The sequence below is a fragment of the Ornithorhynchus anatinus genome, chromosome 12, assembly GCF_004115215.2.
Source record: "Ornithorhynchus anatinus isolate Pmale09 chromosome 12, mOrnAna1.pri.v4, whole genome shotgun sequence".
NCBI lineage: Eukaryota > Metazoa > Chordata > Mammalia > Monotremata > Ornithorhynchidae > Ornithorhynchus > Ornithorhynchus anatinus.
Window position 1 is genome coordinate 11,918,053 of NC_041739.1, and position 18,652 is coordinate 11,936,704.

The 18,652-nt window shown below is 41.8% G+C and overlaps 1 protein-coding gene across 2 annotated transcripts in view; it reads left to right on the forward strand.

The window, feature by feature from the left end:
• Positions 1-18,652, forward strand: part of SPOCK3 (SPARC (osteonectin), cwcv and kazal like domains proteoglycan 3) — a 320,500-nt gene that overhangs the window by 240,432 nt on the left and 61,416 nt on the right. The gene's annotated exons all lie outside the window — the stretch shown is intronic.

An 18,652-nucleotide genomic window follows, 5' to 3' on the forward strand; every position in this document is an offset into this window, starting at 1 on the left:
TTGTGAACCCTATGTGGGGACTGGGGCTGTATCTGATCTAATTATCTTGCATCAATCATTCATTTTATTGAGTACTTGATGTGTGCAGGGTACTGTATTAACCGCTTGTGACTTAATACAGTACACGGCAAAATTACAGTCACATTACCTGCCCACAATAAGCTTAAATTCTAGAGGGGGTGCTTACCCAAGGCCTACTGCAGTGTTTGGTACATAGTAAGCCCTTAAATATGACAATTATTGTCTATGCTATTTTAGCACTCAGTCCCTTGAGGATTTCATCTTTTCCTATGTCTTCAATTAACATCCCTCTATGGATAACTATGCAGAGCACTGTACCAAATGATTGGTGAAGTATATTAAACAGAATTAGTAGACATGATTCCTGCTTACATGGAACTTACTGTCTACCTCCTCATCTTCTCTCACAGGTCTTCTGGTCCATCTAACTACCCTATCACAGTGGCAACAGTGACATCTTCTATTGGCTGGGGAGAGGTGAAAGGATTGTGGGACACCTTGCAAGTTGCCAGGGGTAATAATAATAATAATGTTGGTATTTGTTAAGCACTTACTATGTGCAGAGCACTGTTCTAAGTGCTGGGGTAGACACAGGGGAATCAGGTTGTCCCACGTGGGGCTCACAGTCTTAATCCCCATTTTACAGATGAGGTAACTGAGGCCCAGAGAAGTTAAGTGACTTGCCCACAGTCACACAGCTGACAAGCGGCAGAGCCGGGATTCGAACCCATGACCTCTGACTCCAAAGCCCAGGCTCTTTCCACTGAGCCACGCTGGGTAGAGAGTGAGAGTAAAGTGAAACAAATCAGGGATTGTGGGGGATGGGAGGAGGCAGGAAAGGTGGAAAAGCTCTCTTTATGTAGGTAAAATCAAGCCAAGGCTAATCTGACAGGAAACAAACAGTTGTCTATTTGATCAGTTAAAGGTATCAATTACTAAAACAACTGATATTTCAGAGTCTCGGTACAACGAAATCGTTCTGTCATTTCTGTATTCTAACAAACATGTTTAAAGTTTTGCAAAGTTCTTTACCAAAAAGAACAAATGTTCATTTGCACTGACACACCTTCTCAGCATTGCCTAATGGATAGAGCACAGGCCTGGGAATCAGAAAGATCCGTATTCTAGTTCTGGCTCTTCCACTAGTCTGCTGTGTGACCTTGGGCAAGCTATTTGATTTCTCTGTGCCCAGTTCCCTTATCTTTAAATGGAGATTTAGACTGTGAGTCCACATGAGAAGGGGACTGGGCCCAACCTAATTACCTTATGTTTACTCCAGTGTTTAGAACAATACCTGACACATAGTAAGCACTTAACACATGTCATTTTTTTAAAAAAAAGGATAGACACCGTTGATTAGGTTTGGAAAGACTTAAAGGCCGCTAGATGGCAAGCCTATAGGATAGGCTACTCTCCTGTCCCTATCTGCCTATGGTGATGATGATGATAAAAATATTATAATAATCCTATAATACTGTAATAAATACTATATAATTATAGTCTATAATAATACTATATAATATAATAATACTGTAATAGTATGTGTTAAACATACTATTACATGCAGCGTGGCTCAGTGGAAAGAGCCTGGCCTTGGGAGTCAGAGGTCATGGGTTCGAATCCCCGCTCTGCCACTTGCCAGCTGTGTGACTGTGGGCAAGTCACTTCACTTCTCTGGGCCTCAGTTACCTCATCTGTAAAATGGGATTAAGACTGTGAGCCTCACGTGGGACAACCTGATCACCTTGTATTCCCCCAGCGCTTAGAACAGTGCTTTGCATATAGTAAGCGCTTAACAAATACCACCATTATTATTATTATTACTCATTGAGTGCCAAGCACTGTACTAGTAGATATAGTACAATCAGATCATATGTAGTCCCTGACACAGATAGGGTCACAGTCTAAGGAGGAGGAGAGATCTGGTGTTTAATCCTCATTTTACTGATGAGGAAACTTAGGCATAGAAAAGTTAAGTGACGCCCAGCTTTTAGTCTCTAAATTGAATTTGACAAATCAATTGTATCAAATTTCCCCAGCATTAGGTAACAAAGAAGTTATATTTCATTTGGGCTATTAGTATGACAGTGGTGTGAAGTTTCTCCAACCCAAGCAGACCTTATTCTTCCGGTTGTGATGTATAGAAAGGTACTCTTGGGGTAAGAGTAATGAGGCTTCTCAAAGGGCTGACAAGATACAGACTGGAGTTCTGGCTCAGTATGTTTGTAAATACTTGTAGGTTTTTAGGTAAAACAGCACATCAGTTCTAGGTCCTTTGATGATTATTAAGCTCTTGATTCCCCCCCTCCCCATCACACAAGATAAAGAAGTGACTCCACTTGGCCTTAAGTGGGAGAAGTCAACACTGTTTTCTATGTTGGTACAGTGCAAGAAGGGTGAGGTGGACACTCACCGATACGTGAGTGAGTGGAGACTGCCAGCGATCTGCCTATACAGCCCAGTCATTCCTGTTCTGCTTCCCTGTGATGCCTCGGTGTGTGAGCAATTAGCTTGAGGGGGAAGAAGAGTAGATAGGGCAGTTGAGTAAGTCTCCCTCCCCTTAAGTTAAATATGAGCCTGATTCAAGCAGAAAATAGGAGAGGGAATGGAGAAGGAGGTTTACCTTTCCCACCTCTCCAGCTCTTGGAGCAGGGTTGTCCCTCAGGAAATTTGGGCAGAAGCAACAAACTTGGGAGTCAATCAGACCATAGTATTTATTGAGAGCTTACGGTGTGCAGAGCACTGTTCTACGCACTTCGAGAGTACAGTAAAACTGAGTTGGTAGAAATGTTCCTTGTCCACAAGTTTACATTCTACAAGGGGAGACTGACATTAATGTAAATATATAAATTACATATAAGTACTGCTGTGGGCATGAGAGAGAGGTGAATATCAAATGCTTTATGGGTACAGATGGAAGCGCATAGAAGAGGCAGAAAGGAGAGTAAGTAGGGGAAAAGAGGGGAAGACCACTTGGAGAAGATGTGATTCCGTGAACCTGTTGTTGGGATGGAATTGTGCCTATCTTTTGCCAAACTGTACTTTCCAAGCAAGTAGAACAGTGCTCTGCACACAGTAAGCACTCAATAAATACGATTGAATGAATGAAGTTTGGAAGGTGTTTATTAAACACACTGTTTGAATAAGACTCTTCCCAAGAGGCTTTTAGCTCATCAGTCTCAGTTATTTACTGAGTCTTTGACCACTTCCAGGTACAGAATTAAGGGACTTTAAAGTGGAATATTTGAAGGAACATTTTGGGAACAGGTCCGAGGGGAGGGAGGAGTTGGGAAAGCGTTGAGCTGTAAGGTAGGCAAGATTGAGCTAAAATGACTAAATTGGTGTTAAAGGAGTAAAGTGTGCAGATCGACTTGTAGTAGGGTGTATTTTTTTTTTTGGTTTACATCTGGTCTTTTTCTAGCAACTAAAAATGGAACTATGTCCCAGAGAAAAGTGGGACTTGGTTGTGAATGTTCCATTAGGCTTATAATAAGATTTCATCTATTTAAACATTTTATATAAGCCATAAGAACCCCTTTATTAGGATTTTAGTATGTATTTCTTATCAACCATTGTACCCCGCCAACCAGCGTTTATGCATTATAAACCTGGAAGCTTACATATGGTTCTGACCATTAAAATGATGTTGGATTCAATTATAATGGTTATAATTGCCTTAATTATGTAAATGAAGGAGGTCTTGGCAGTCTTGTGATGCATTAAAGGCTTTAAAACTATGCCACAGTAGATCTACTGAGAATAAATAAGCAAAGAGATTTGGATTGTATGGTATCTGTATCAGCAATATCTTCCTACTTATGGAACATTTTAATTAAGCTTGGAAAAGGCTAGTGCATTTTACCATTCATGCCTGAGAATTATAGCAATGCGATTTTTGAATGGTTGGAATTTTGTGGTAAAAGTATTCTAATGGGAACACACTACCATTCATTCAATTATATTTATTAAGAGCTTACTGTGTGCAAAGCGCTGTTTGTTCATATGTTCTTATCACTCCTCCTACCACTACCAGACTCATTTCAGTCAGTCAGTCAATCATCAGTAGTATTATGATACTGAGCACTTACCGTGTGCAGAGCACTGTACTGATGTTAGAAGAATACCAGGCAAAAGAGTTGAGAGACATGATCCCTGCCCTCAAGAAACTTACAATCTCATCAACCCATAAATAAAAGACATCGTAAGAGATTGAAGAGATAAAATATCCTTTAGGAAAATTATTATACTCCTACTTTTGCTTATGTACATCTTTTAAGTAATTTTTCAGATGGTTAGATTTAGGTTTGCTCTTTTGCTGCCCTCTTTTTCATTAATTTGGCACCAGTTTTGCAGAGATGGTCATGTACATGCCTAATTGAAGGACATCATCCCAGAGGCTAACTGGAATCCTTGTCTCCAGACCTGAAAAACTTCAAACTTCTAAAAAATGGTTTTGTAGAAGTTCTGGGGGGGCAAACTGGTGATCTGAGATCTTGAGCCACCTTGACTACCATCTCTCTGTCCAAGTGGCCCTTGAGAAAGTCACTCACCACTTTCTCCAAGCATCCTGAGTTATCCTATCTTTGGAATTTCATCCCTGAATCTTTAGAAAGAAAGAGGCTGGGTTCTAATCCCTGCTTCACCCCACGTCTGCTGAGTGAGCTTGGGCCAGTCACTTAATTTATCTGTGCCTCAGTGACCTCATCTATAAAACGGGGATTACAACTGTGAGCTCCATAAGGGACATGGATTGTGTCCAACCTGATTAGTTTGTATCTATCCCAAAGCTTTGCACAGTGCCTGGCACATAGGAAGCGCTTAACAAATACTGTTAAAAAAATCTAAGCCCTTTAAGAACAAATTCCAAATTAATTAAAAAAGGAATCAACTAATACATATAGACATGAATGTTGCATTTTAAAGGCAGAATGGTTCCATCCTAGAAATATGTGCTAGACAAACACACTGTTTGAATAAGAATCTTCCCAAGAGGCTTTTAGCTGATCAGTCTCAGTTATTTACTGAGACTTTGATGACTTCCAGGTACAGAATAAAGAGACTTTAAGGTGGAATATACCATAGCTTCTGATCACCAAAAAAAAATTGTCTTCGGAAACTGTATCAATCCAATTCAGACACTCAGTAGGAATGAGGAAGGAAGGTGATGGAGGGAGAAGAGGAAATGACTTTAAGGAATGTGATTGAATCTTAAAAATGCCAGGACCAATCCAAAAGCTGTAGACAGTAAGCTTCTTGTGGGCAGGGATCATATCTAGCAACTCTCTTGTATTGTACTTTCCCAACACTTAGTACAGTGTTCTGTACATAATAAACACTCAATAAACACCATAGATTGACTGATTGATCCAAGATGAGGCCTAGTGGAGAGAGCATGGGCCTTGGAATCAGAGGACCTGAATGCTAATCCCAACCCCACCACTTCTCTGCTGTGTGACCTCATCTGTGTGAGTCACTTAACATCTCTGTGCTTCAGTTACCTCATCTGTAAAATAGGACTTAACACTTGATCCCCATGTGGGACATGGGCTGATTAGTTTGTATCTATCCCATTGCTTAGTACACTGCCTGGCCCATAGTAAGCACTTAAAAAAATGCCACAAAAAATAAAAAAAAACAAATGAAATTAATCTGGTTTTCTGATAATAATTTAAAAGACAGTTTAGTAAAGTTAGTTCCATACACGTCATGGAATTGTTCTCTTCAAAAATGTATTTATAGACAACTATGTACTTAAGCCCAAGTATTGGTAGTGAAATATATCAGGTAGACTATTCATCGCACTGGTAGAAGTGTTGAGCTGTAGTACCCTTCTAGGGTTTTGCAGGGGTAGAGAGGATAATATGTCCTGGTGCCACAGTTATGGTGGCACATCATCAACATATCATCATCTTAACCTTGACATTTTGCTGCTTCTCTTTCCTATGAGGGTCCTGCCTGCACACACTGGCCGGACAGAGCAATCCCCTGTTTGCCTTTCCTAACTTAAGCAGCGTGGAAATAGTGGAGGAGCAATGTGCCCTTTTAGAATAAATACTGGCCTGAGAGTGAGAGGATCTAGATTCTAGATTCTAGGTCTGCTATGTAGACCTTGGGACAAGTTACTTAACTTTTCTGGGCCCCTCTTTCCTCAGCTGTAAAATGGGGATTAAGATTGTGAACCCCATATGGGACTTGGACTGAGTCCAATCTGATTATCTTGTATCTACCCCATTGCTTAGTACAGTGACTGGTATATAGTAAGCACTTAACAAATACCCTGGAAAAATCAAAACAAAACAAAAATTAAGTCTTTGAGGTGGTAGCAATCACTAGTAGCAAGCAACAGCCACCTTGCCTATGCCCTGGCACTGTGGGACAATTCTGGTACCCTGGGTTGCCCTTGTGCCTGGAGTCTTTTTGAGAGAAAAGTGACCTCAGTAGATTCATCTCAGTCCAGGTCTGTTTCAGGGGAACTTTAAATTGATGCTTTGAACTTCTCTTCTCCAGTCCTTCCCTTTACCTGCTCTCATTTCGACTCTCCTAACCTTCCCAGGAATATCTCAAGAATAAATCTTCTACTTCTTCTCAAAATCTACCTCTAACCTCGTCCCTTCCTATCTTATCAATATTTTAATTTCTTTGGTATTGTTTAGCACTTACTACATTCCAGGCATTGTGTAAAACTCAAGGTTAAATACAAGCTTATCTGTTGGAGCACAGTTCATATCCACATGTGTCTCACAGTTTTGATCCTCATTGAGTTTTAGTGGATTTTAGTGATGGTGTGAAAGTTGAACCAACAGGATTTGGTGCCAGATTGAATATGTGACGAACAAGAGAATTGCGTCCAGGATGAGGTCAAGGTTACAGACTAGCGAACAGGGAGGATGATGGTGCTGTCTACAATGATGGGAAAGACAGGGGGAGTGGGAAATGAGGAACTCCCTTCTGGACATGTTAAATTTGAGAGATCGGTGGGATATACAAGTAGAGATGTCCTGAAGGCAGGAGGAAATTTGAGACTGCAAAGAAGGAGAGCGGTGGGGGCTGGTGGGTAGATTTTGAAATCATCCACATAGTGATAGTAATTAAATCCTTGGGAGAAAAGGAGTTCTGTGGTGGAAAGAGTGTTGAGTTAACATAAAGTGTTGGGAATTCGTGAAGGAAGGTTCTTGGAGGAGATGGAATTTCAGGAGCATTTTTGAGACCAGATGAGGCTCATTGAGAGTCTCAGAAACTAGAGCACCTCATGGGCCTGCTTCAACCCAACAAGCTCTGAGACAACAGGAACTGGCTTCTGAGCATTCCCAGAAACTTGACCATGTCTTCCAGGACTCCTGCTGGCCTTCTAGGTGGCTAGACTTATAACTATATGTGCAAACGATGCATAGGAGTAATTCTCAATCCAGTCTTGCCCCCACTAGACTGTAAACTATTTGAGGGAAAGCATCTTGTCTACTGTCTTCTCTCCAGTCAGTCAGTCATATTTATTGAGTGCTTATTATATGCATTCATTCATTCAATAGTATTTATTGAGCACTTACTATGTGCAGAGCACTGTATTAAGAGCTTGGAATGTACAATTAGGCAACAGGTAGAGACAATCCCTGCCCAATGACAGGCTCACAGTCTAATTGGGGGAGACAGATGGCAGAGCAAAACAGAGCGAAACAAAAACAAGACAACATTATTACGATAAATAGAATCAAGAGGAGGTACACCTCATTAACAAAATAAGTAGGGTAATAATATATACAAATGAGCACAATGCTGAGGGGAGGGGAAGCAGGGGGAGCACGGGGAAAGAGGGCTCAGCTGAGGGGAGGTGAAGGGGGAAGGGGGAGGAGCAGAGGGTGAAGGGGGAGCAAAGGGAAAAGGGCAGAGCTCAGTCTAGTAAGGTCTCTTGGAGGAGGTGAGCTCTCGGTAAGGCTTTGAAGAGGGGAAGAAAGTTAGTTTGGCAGACATGAGAAGGGAGGGCATTCCAGGACAACGGTAGGATATGGGCCAGAGGTTGATGGTGGGATAGGTGTGAACGGGGGACGGTGAGGAGTTGAGCGGCAGAAGGGTGGAGTGAACGGGGGGGTGGGCAGTAGAAAGAGAGAAGGGAGGTGAGGTAGGAGGGGACAAGGTGATGGAGAGCCTTGAAGCCCAGAGTGAGAAATTTTTGTTTCGTGTGGAGGTTGATAGGCAACCATTGGAGGTTTTTAGGAGGGGAGTGACATGCCCAGAGCGTTTCTCTAGGAAGATGATCCGTTCAGCAGAATGAAGAATAAACTGGAGTGGGGAGAGACAAGAGGAAGGTTGATCAGAGAGAAAGTTGACACAATAATCCAGTCAGGATATTATGAGAGCTTAGAACACTGTACTAAGTAGTTGGGAGAGGAAATACATCAACAATAATAATAATAATAATAATGTTGGTATTTGTTAAGCGCTTACTATGTGCCGAGCACTGTTCTAAGCTCTGGGGTAGACACAGAGGAATCAGGTTGTCCCACGTGGGGCTCACAGTCTTAATCCCCATTTTACAGATGAGGTAACTGAGGCACAGAGAAGTTAAGTGACTTGCCCAAAGTCACACAGCTGACAAGTGGCCGAGCCAGAATTCGAACCCATGAATTCTGACTCCAAAGCCCGTGCTCTTTCCACTGAGCCACGCTGCTTCTCTAGCCACGCTGCTTCTCTATAATGTGAATAAACAGTCACATTCCCTGCCTGCAGTGAGCTTACAGTCTAGAGGGGGATAGTGCTTGATTTAGTGCTCTGTGTTCAATAGGTGCTCAAAAATTGCTGCTGATTGATTTTCCCAACTCTTTCCTAATGTTGAATTCCTCTGTGTTTCCTTCTAGTAACTTTAGGATCTTACAATGAAAATGAAAGCTTTTCATAGCAATCCACTCCAAAAATATTTTTTATCATTTATTTATTTCATTTTCCTTAGCACGAATAGCTTAATTTTTGCATTTCACCTATGGTTCTTTGTTCTGATTGTCATATTAACCTACCTCATCGGTTACCGCTCCATTCTAAAACGTTAAAGTAATCAGGCAAAAATGGGCCAATCTTTCCCTGCAGGCACCTAAATACATGAAATTAGTCAGGATATCCTTTCCTACTGATATTCCTGCTGATTCTACAAGATCAAGAGTCCGAGCTACCTTGAGGAGCAAGCATCAGCAATTGCTCAGTTGAATCCAATTGAAAGTTTTGCCTCATTAGCATGGTAGCATCTTTATAATTGGCTGACTCCTCAATGAAATTCAGTCAACTTGAACTTCTAACAACTATCAACTGAAAATGAAAATGAGATTTTCATTGGTATCTGGGAGTAGTAAGGTCTTTTAATAACTCCAGAGCTTTAATATTCTTAGCACAGGTGTGAACCCAAGGGGAATTTCCATAAATCTTCCAAGAAAAGAGCATGTGAAGGCCAGGTTTCCATTTCCAAAGCGAAAGGGGTGGGAGACAGCTGAGCCAATAACCTGGATCACTGAAGCCCCACAGTCTTTTGGCCAGGATTTTACTTATTTGTTTTTACATCCAAGTAAGTGTTTGAATTCTCTACTTTCTTTTAATTTTCATAATCACCCTGAGATTATCTATTTTTTCTGATCAAGCAAATATTACTGTAATCATGGTACTTCAAGCAAACAAAGTAGCATGAACTTCTAAAGCCATAAAATAAAAGTTGTTCCAAAAATGTTCAGGAACTCAAAATTTTGGGGAGTTCTTGCCTTTTCAAGAGGATTATCTCTCTAACGGTTAAATGATGCTTCAAAAGGCTGTAATCCACTTTACAGAATCACATAGGACTCAGAATTCTTCCACAATTCTTTAAAAACTTACATTTGAAGAAGCGGATTATCTCCAGTAGTGTTTCTACTGTGCAGTGGTTCAGGATTCTGTTTCATTCAGCTTCATTATCTCCATAGAACTGAACTTCAGGAACAAGAAAATCAAACAAATACAGTGAATGTTATAAATCAACAATAAAATCTCTCAGGACAAAAGATTAGATTTTGCTTCCATGTTTGGTGCTTTTTCAGAAGCCAGAAAAGTTCTGCCACTCATTAAAGTAAAAGGTAATACAGGGTCAACTTTTGTTTTATTGTTTCCTAGATAGTTTTAAGTAGTTCTGCCTCCTTGAGAAATCCAGACCTAGTGGATAGAGTATGGGCCTGGAAATCCTGTAGACCTGAGTTGTAATCCCAGCTCCTCCATTTGGCTGTGTGGCCTCGGGCAAGGCACTTAACTTCTCTGTGTCTCTGTTCCCTTGTCTATAAAAGGAGGATTAATATTCTAAGCCCCATATGGGACAAGGATTGTGTCCAACCTGATTTGTTTTTATCTACCCAGTTCTTGCTGCACAGTAAGCATTTAACAAATACCACAGTCATTATTATTAATTATTATTCCAAGAAGACCTTCCTTTGAACTGTTGGTCTTCATTTTGGTCAATTTGATTATTTGATCATTTAATTTATTTTCGCTTAATTAGGACAAAATCAGTCAGATTCATTGATCACTTACTGTGTTCAGAACTCTGTAATAACTTCTTAGGAGAGTCCGATAACCTTTTAAAAGTTGAAATGTACTTCATTGTAAAACCCAGGTGCTATATTGGTGGGCCTCATAATCTGAGTATCGTGTGTCAAATATCATCTCTTTTTTTACCCTGTGCTACTCATTGGTAGCATCAGATCATTTCTTAAGCACACCTTTATTATCCATTGCACAGCAGAATAATAACTTTCTTAGAGGATGACCATACACTCTGAGCATTTGCTACTCAGTGACACTGCTCTTTAAATATATTCTTGTCAGAATCAATGTAACAGATTTTCTGAGATGACATATAGAAGAAAGTATCCAAATACTTGGAGCCGTGAATTAAGAGGTGTCAGTTATTCAGGAAAAATAAAAAATGTCCTTCCCCAAACAGATGCTGTATGCAAAGGAGTTATGGTTCAAATGATCAACAAAACTCCAGTTTTCTAGATGAGGGTTTGACTGTCCATCTCACTTAAACTGAATAGACAGAATTGAGGGTTGCAATGAAAAGCAAGAATGATTCATCTCTCTTTTTTTTTTTCAAACAATGACTCTAGATTTGAACAAAAATTCCTAGAAGAATCATAAATGCCTTTACCAAGTCATGGACAATTTTAGGATAGATAACAGTGCTTTAAAGGGGCTATGGATTGAGGAGAGTGAGAGGACAGGGTCAAACCAGTGAGGCAACTGTACAAATTAATATTTTCAGTACACCTGCATAAATACACAAATCAGTTATGCTTACTTAACAAATGTGGCCTTCTTGGTTTCTCAAATTTCGAATATGTTCAAGTGCCGTTATTTTAGCTAAAAGTTGAGAAGCAACATGACCTAGTGAAAAGAGGCCTGGATTCTAATCCCAGCTCTGTCATTGGTTTCCAGTGTGTCCATGGTAAAGTTACTTACCTTCTAGGTGTCTCAGTTACTGATCTATAAAATGGGGATTAGCACTGTGAGCCCCACATAGGACGTGCATTGTGTCCAGTCCCTGTACTTAGTACAGTGCCTGGCATATAGTAAGCACTTAACAAATGCCATAAAAAAAAAGGATTTCAGGGCTTTCTTTCCTCCCTCCGCACTGTACATATCATCTTGGAAACAGTCTTGTTTTATCTAGAGATCCAACACTGCTGGGTACCCTCATAAATCTTGCTGCTGATTTCCTTGCCATTTCCCCACTGGCCCTTACCACAGGTGTGATCCCTGTCTTCTGAGGTGGTAAATTTTGGGAGAGAGGGCTGGTGACTGACTGGGGTAGGTAAGTTCACTGTGGGCAGGGAATGTGTCTATTTATTGTTGTATTATACTCTCCCAAGTACTTAGTACAGTGGTCTGCACACAATAAGCGCTCAATAAATGTGATTGAATGAATGGGAGAGCAGGTGACAATGGCAGAGGAAGGGGAGAGGAAGGAAGAAGTAGAGAGTCAGAGAAGGAAGGAGGCTAGGTTGGTCTTCCTTGTACCCGCCTTCCCCTGCTCCATCAACTAGCTCTTTCTATCTGATCCTGCCGGTCCATCCCAGGTACCCTGGCTTTCCAGCCCTGAAATGCAGAGATTGAAAGCCAGTGAAGGGACTCTGCATAGCTATAGTGGTAGAAGCGGCATCAGGAGTGAGATCTCCATCGGTAGCCAGCTGTTGAAGCATAGAGGTGTGGGAATCTGGGAACATATGGGATGGGTTTGAGATTTTAAATGGGTGAAACAAGAAGAGCAAAAACTGCGTGATGAGGCACGGACATTTATATATTCAGAGAACAGCTTATTTTCCAAATCAAGTGAAAACTGACAGTGAAGTTCTAAATGACCTCAGTCAACTCTTGCTCTTCTACCTATATACTCCCTTCTCCACTCCATCCCAGCTCACTATCTTTATTCCATTCGATTGAACTTCATTCATTCATTTAATTATATTACTGAGCACTTACTGTGTGCAAAGCACTGCACTAAACACTTGGGAAAATACAATAAACAGACACATTCCCTGCCCACAATGAATATACTCATTCTATTCTGTACTTGTTTCTCCCACCATAGACCTCTCACTCTTGCCCTTCCCCTGCCTGGAACCACATCCCATTTCATATTAGACACTGCTCTCCCAATATTCACAGTCCTGAGATCACAACTCCTCCAGGAGGCTTTCCCTGATTTATCTGTATGCACGTAAGTTCCCACGACCCCTCTGGCACTTTTATACGTAACGTATACTCTGTTACTCCCCCTCTGTAGTTTATTTTAGTGTCTGGTTTCCCATGGTTGTAGTGTTAACCTACTTTAGGACAGATTTCTTATCTATTCCTTGTTTTGTTCTTTCCCAAGGGCTTAGTACTGTGCTCTGTACACAGAAGGAAATTAGAAAATACTATTGATTAATTTGCAGTTGGCTCTGAATAACTGTGATTGATATTGTGTGATGTGTAGCTACCTCTCATGTTGCTAGAAAAGCCACATTCACTTTTCTGATGAGTAGGTTCCCGAAGAAGGTGGGCAGGAGCAACCCTGCCATTTTCCTTTCAGCATGGATGCAGCAATTCCTACAAGTTTCAATAAGGGAAGCAGCATGGCTCAGTGGAAAGAGCACAGACTTGGGAGTCAGAGATCAAGGGTTTTAATCCTGGCCCTGCCACTTGTCAGCTGTGTGACTTTGGGCAAGTCACTTACCTCCTCTGTGCCTCAGTTACCTAATCTGGAAAATGGGGATTAAGACTGTGAGCCCCTTGTGGGACAACTTGATTAACTTGTATTCCCCCCCAGCACTTAGAACAGTGCTTAACAAATGCCATTATTATTATTATTATTATTATTATTATTATTATCAACCAAGTAATGAATTAGTCAAATGGATTGAGGGCTATTGTGTGCAGAGTACTGTACTAAGTACTTGGGGGAGTACAATATAACGGAGTTGGAAAACACGTTCCCTGGCCACAAGAAGCTTATATTCACCTCTGGAAGATCCCCCCCAGGAGCCTGGCATCTCCTTATTGGTCCAGCCTGCTGATTATTGAATGACAATTGCACCAACATTCCACCCGGGAGGAAAATAGCCAATGTCTCAGGACTCGGTTTGCTCTGGGAAAGATGCCAGTCTCTTAAAAAGTTTCTCTCACTCATAAAGGTGGAGATTGGGCAAGAGAGGTATGTAGAGCTGAGTTCCTCTGATTCTGGAACTGATCTGTGGAAGGGGATTAAGTCCCAGGAACAATGCTCTTTCTCAAATTGAGTGAATGCATCTCCTGACCATCACTCACATAAATTAATCTAACAGTGATATTTATTGGGAGCTAGCTCTGTGCAGAACACTGTCTAAAATGCTTGGGAGAGTATCATAGAGTAACAAGACCCCAGGGTCACAATTCTCTTCAACTACAAAGCTAAGCAAGTAGAGCATTTTCTATAAATAGTTGGGGCAGGGTAGGGGGTGGGGATTGTTAGTTTCTATGTCACTGTGGGTAATCTGATGTGGTTTTCTGTATTTCTGTGGACAGGGAATGTGTCTACTAACTCTGTATTGCACTCTCCCAAGCATTTAGCGTAGTGCTCTGCATAAAGTCAGCAGTAAATAAATACCCTTGGTTTAGGCACATAAATGAATATATATGCATGTACATTTTTATATATAATGTTTACAATTGGATATTTTACATGTTTATGCAGTCTTGAAAACTAAAAAACCGTAAGGTAAATTTGAATTATTAGTTGGTTTTTCCTACATGTTTATTTTCTCTCGGCATACATATTAAAAAATACAGAATTTAAATTTTCCAGGTGCTACATTAGGCAATCAAAGAGCCTTCTCAATTTCCATTTCCAAAGAAGGCATGGGCAAAGAGAGTACACTGAAAATACTCTAGAGGTAGAAGAGGTCAAAGAATTGTATTTTGTCAGACAAGTTCAATTTAGCAAAAATCAGACATAATTGAACTTGGCGGCTCCAGCAGGAACAAAAAATGGCAAAGGGGATTATTATGCTACTATTTCAAGAGGGTAACTTTACTTCAGGTTGTGCCTAGAGAGACCCCATTCCCTCCCACCTTATAAAAACTCTCACCCTTTCCTCCTCCCCTCCTTAACTTCCATCTTCAACCTCTTACTCTCCAATGGCTTCTTCCCCACTGCCTTCAAACATGTTCACATCTCCCCCATCCTAAAAACACCCTCCTTTTGCCCCACAGCCCCCTCCAGTTATTGCCCCATCTCCCTCCTACCCTTCCTTTCTAAACTCCTGGAAGGAGTCATCTACACTCGCTGCCATGAATTCCTCTCCTCCAACTCTCTCCTGGACCCTCTCCAATCTGGCTTCCATCCCCTCCACTTCATTGAAACCGCCCTCTCAAAGGTCACCACTGACCTTCTTCTTGCCAATTCCAAATCCAGTCCTACTCCATCCTAAATCCTACTCCATCCTAATCCTCCTCTGCTTCTCAGCTGCCTTTTACACTTTTGACCATCTCCCTCTCCTCAACACGTTATCCAACTTTGCCTTCATTGACTCCATCCTCTCCTGGTTCCCCTCTTAACTCTCTGGCCATTCATTCTCAGTCTCCTTCATAGACTCCTCCTCCCCTTCCCATCCCTTAACTGTAGGGGTTCTTCAAGGGTCAGTTCTTGGTCCCCTTCTATTCTCCATCTATACACCTTCCCTTGGTGAACTCATTCTCTCCCATGGCTTCAACTGTCATCTCTACATGGATGATACTCAAATCTCTATCTTCTCCTCTGTTCTCTCTCCCCCCATCCAGACTCACATCTCCTCCTACCTTCAGGACTTAGATGTCCTACCCCCACCTAAAACTCAACATGTTCAAGACAGAGCTCCTTATCTTCCCTTCCAAACCCTGTCCTCTCCCTGGCTTTCCCATCACTGTGGATGGCATTACCATCTTTCCCATCTCACAAGCCCACAACCTCAGTGTCACCCTTGACTCCACTCTCTCGTTCACCCCATATATCCAATCCATCACCAAAACCTGTCGATCTCAACTTCACAACATCACCAAGATCCTCTCTATCCTCTCCATCCAAACCACTACCTCGTTAGTACAATCACTCATCCTATCCTGACTGGATTACTGCATCAGCATCCTTTCTGACCTCCCAACCTCATGTCTCTCCCCAGCGCAATCTGTACTTCACTCTGCTGCCCGGATTATCTTTCCACAGAAACGTTCTGGCCATGTCACTCCCCTCCTCAAAAATATCCACTGGTTGCCTATAAACCTCAGTGTCAAGCAAAAGCTCCTCACTATTGGCGTCAAAGCTCTCCAACACCTTGCCCCCTCCTACCTCAGCTCCCTTCTCTCCTTCTACAACCCAGCCCGTACACCCTGCCCCTCAGGTGCTAACCTTCTCACTGTGCCTCATTCTCTCCTGTCCTGCTGTCCGACCCCTGGCCCATGTCCTACCTCTGGCCTGAAATGCCCTCCCTCCTCACATCTGCCAAACAATCACTCTTCCCTCCTTCAACGCCCTACTAAAAGCTCACCTCCACCAAGAGGCCTTCCCAGACCAAGCCTGCCTTTCCTTAGCTCCTTCTCCCCTCTCCGTTGCTCCTACTCACCCCCTTTGCTCTACCACCTGGCCTCACAGCACTTGTGTATATATGTACATATTTATAATTATATTTATTCATATTAATGCCTGTTTGTTTTGATGTGTATATATTGCTATAATTTTATATACTTATATTGATGCAATTGATGCCTGTTTAATGTTTTGATGTCTGTCTCCCCTCTTCTAGATTGTAAGCCCGCTGTGGGCAGGGATTGTCTCTATTGTTGAACTGTACTTTCCAAGCGCTTAATACAGTGCTCTGCATACAGTAAATTCTTTATAAATACGATTGAATAAATGAATGAACTAACTAACAAGGACAGCTGTTAGGTGGGGATGGTTAGCTGAACTGTAAAGGGCAAATTAGTAGCTACTCTACCCGGCTGAAATTTTACAGCTGTTCCATAGTTCAACGTGTATTCATTGGTACTACTGAGAAATGACTGAGTTAGTAATTGAAATAATCATTATGCTGGCCTGAGAAAGCATAAGCAAGCGTTAGGCTGAGAAAGGATGATATTCTGTATGTGAAGTCACTTTGGAATGTGTCTGATAATTTTGAGAACTCAGAGTAGGATGGATGGGATCTGAGGGACAGAGGAAAGATGAAGGGGGAAATAGAAAAGGGAGGTATAGGGGAAAGAAATGAGAAAAAAACTAGGTATAAGGAAGATGGCTAGATAGGGATAGGGAAGATGGCTAGATAGGGAGAGATGGGAATGAAGGGCATTATTTTCTCCTCGATAGCCAGTATCACCATCTTATTCATCATGATCAGACTCTTTCACTTGTTCTCTTTCACATCATTCAGCATCATTGCCTTGATATCCTCCACTGCTAGTCATCAGTCAATCAATGGTGTATACTGAGGGCTTCTTGTGATAGATGACTGTACTAAGATTTTGGGAGATTATAATTCAGTAGCATAGGTAAGCCCGATCCCTGCCCAAAGGGAGCTTATAGATTTAAGGGGGAGTCAGTCAAGTAAATAAATTGCAGGTGGATAAGTACAGATGGATAGACTCTGTGGACTGGGGGAGGGGTGATTACCCAAATGCCTAAATTGTTCAGATGCATTTGCATAGGCAACACAAAAAGAGAGAGCAACTAGGAGATGGAAGTTTAGTCAGAGAAGGCTTTATGGAGGACTGTGACGTTTAGCAAGGTTTTGAAGATGGGAAGAGTAGTGGTCTGTTGGATATGATGGGGTAAGGAATTCCAAAGGGATCAGCGGTATCAAAACATGAGATCAAGGGAGAGTGAGTAGGTTGGCATTGGAGGATGAAGGAATGCTGAAATGTAGTAGGAGATCAGCTAGTTAAGGTAGGAAGGAGAGAGGTGATTGAGTTCATTAAAGCCAATAGGTGAGGAGTTTCTGTTTCATGCAGGGGTGGATGGTAACCTGTTGGAGTATTGGGGGGAGTGGAGAGATATGGCTGATCATTATTTAGAAAAATAATCTGGGCATCAGAGTTAAGTATGGTGAGGAGACTGGTGAGGAGAAAGACAGGAGGCAGGGAGGACAGCAAGAAGGCTGAAGCAGTAGTCGGGGAGGGATATGGAAATTGCTTGAATCGGTGTAGTAGCCCTTTGGATGGAGAATATTTTTGTGATGTTGTGAATGAAGAAAAAACCAACAGGATTTGGTGACAGATTGAATATATGGGTTGAATGAGAGAAATGAGATGAATTGAGATAATGCTATAGTTACAGGTGTGTAAGAAAGAGAGGAATAGTGCTATTGTCTTCCATTATGGGAAAGTCTAGGGGAGAACAGAATTTGGGTGGGAAGATAAGAAGCTGATTTAGAAGTGCCAGGGACATGATCTGCTATTCTCCATCTACCCCCACTCCCGTAGAGAACTAATTCTCTCCTTTGGATTCCACTGCCCATGCTACGAGAATGATTCCCATATCTAGACCTCCAGCCCTGATCTCTCCTCCTCCTCTGCAGTCTCGCATTTTCCTCCTGCCTTCAGGACATCTCTACTTGGATGTTCCACCGACACCTCAAACTTAATCTGTCCAAAACAGAACTCGTAGTCCTCCAACTGATTTTCCCATCACTCTAGACAGCCCCACCAACGTTCCCTTCTAACAAGCCCATAAACCTGGCATTACCCTTAGTTCACCTCTCGCATTCAACCCAAGTATTCAGCCTATCACTAAACCCTGTCGGTTCATCCCTCATAATATTGCTAAAATCAACCCTTTCCTCCTCATCCAAACTGCTTCCATGTTAATCCATTCACTTATTCTGTCCTGCCTTGATTACTGTATCAGCCTCCTTGTTGACCTCCCTGCCTTCTCTCTCTCCCCATTCCAGCCTACACTTCATTCTGCTGCCTGGGTCATTATTCTACAAAAATGCTCAGTCCATATTTCCCCATTCCCAGAGAACCTCCAACGGTTTCCCATCTACCTCTGCATCAATCAGGAGTCAGAGGACATGAGTTCTAATCTCCTCTCTTCTCCTTTCCTGCTATGTGAATTTGGGCAAGTTACTTCACATCTCTGAGTCTT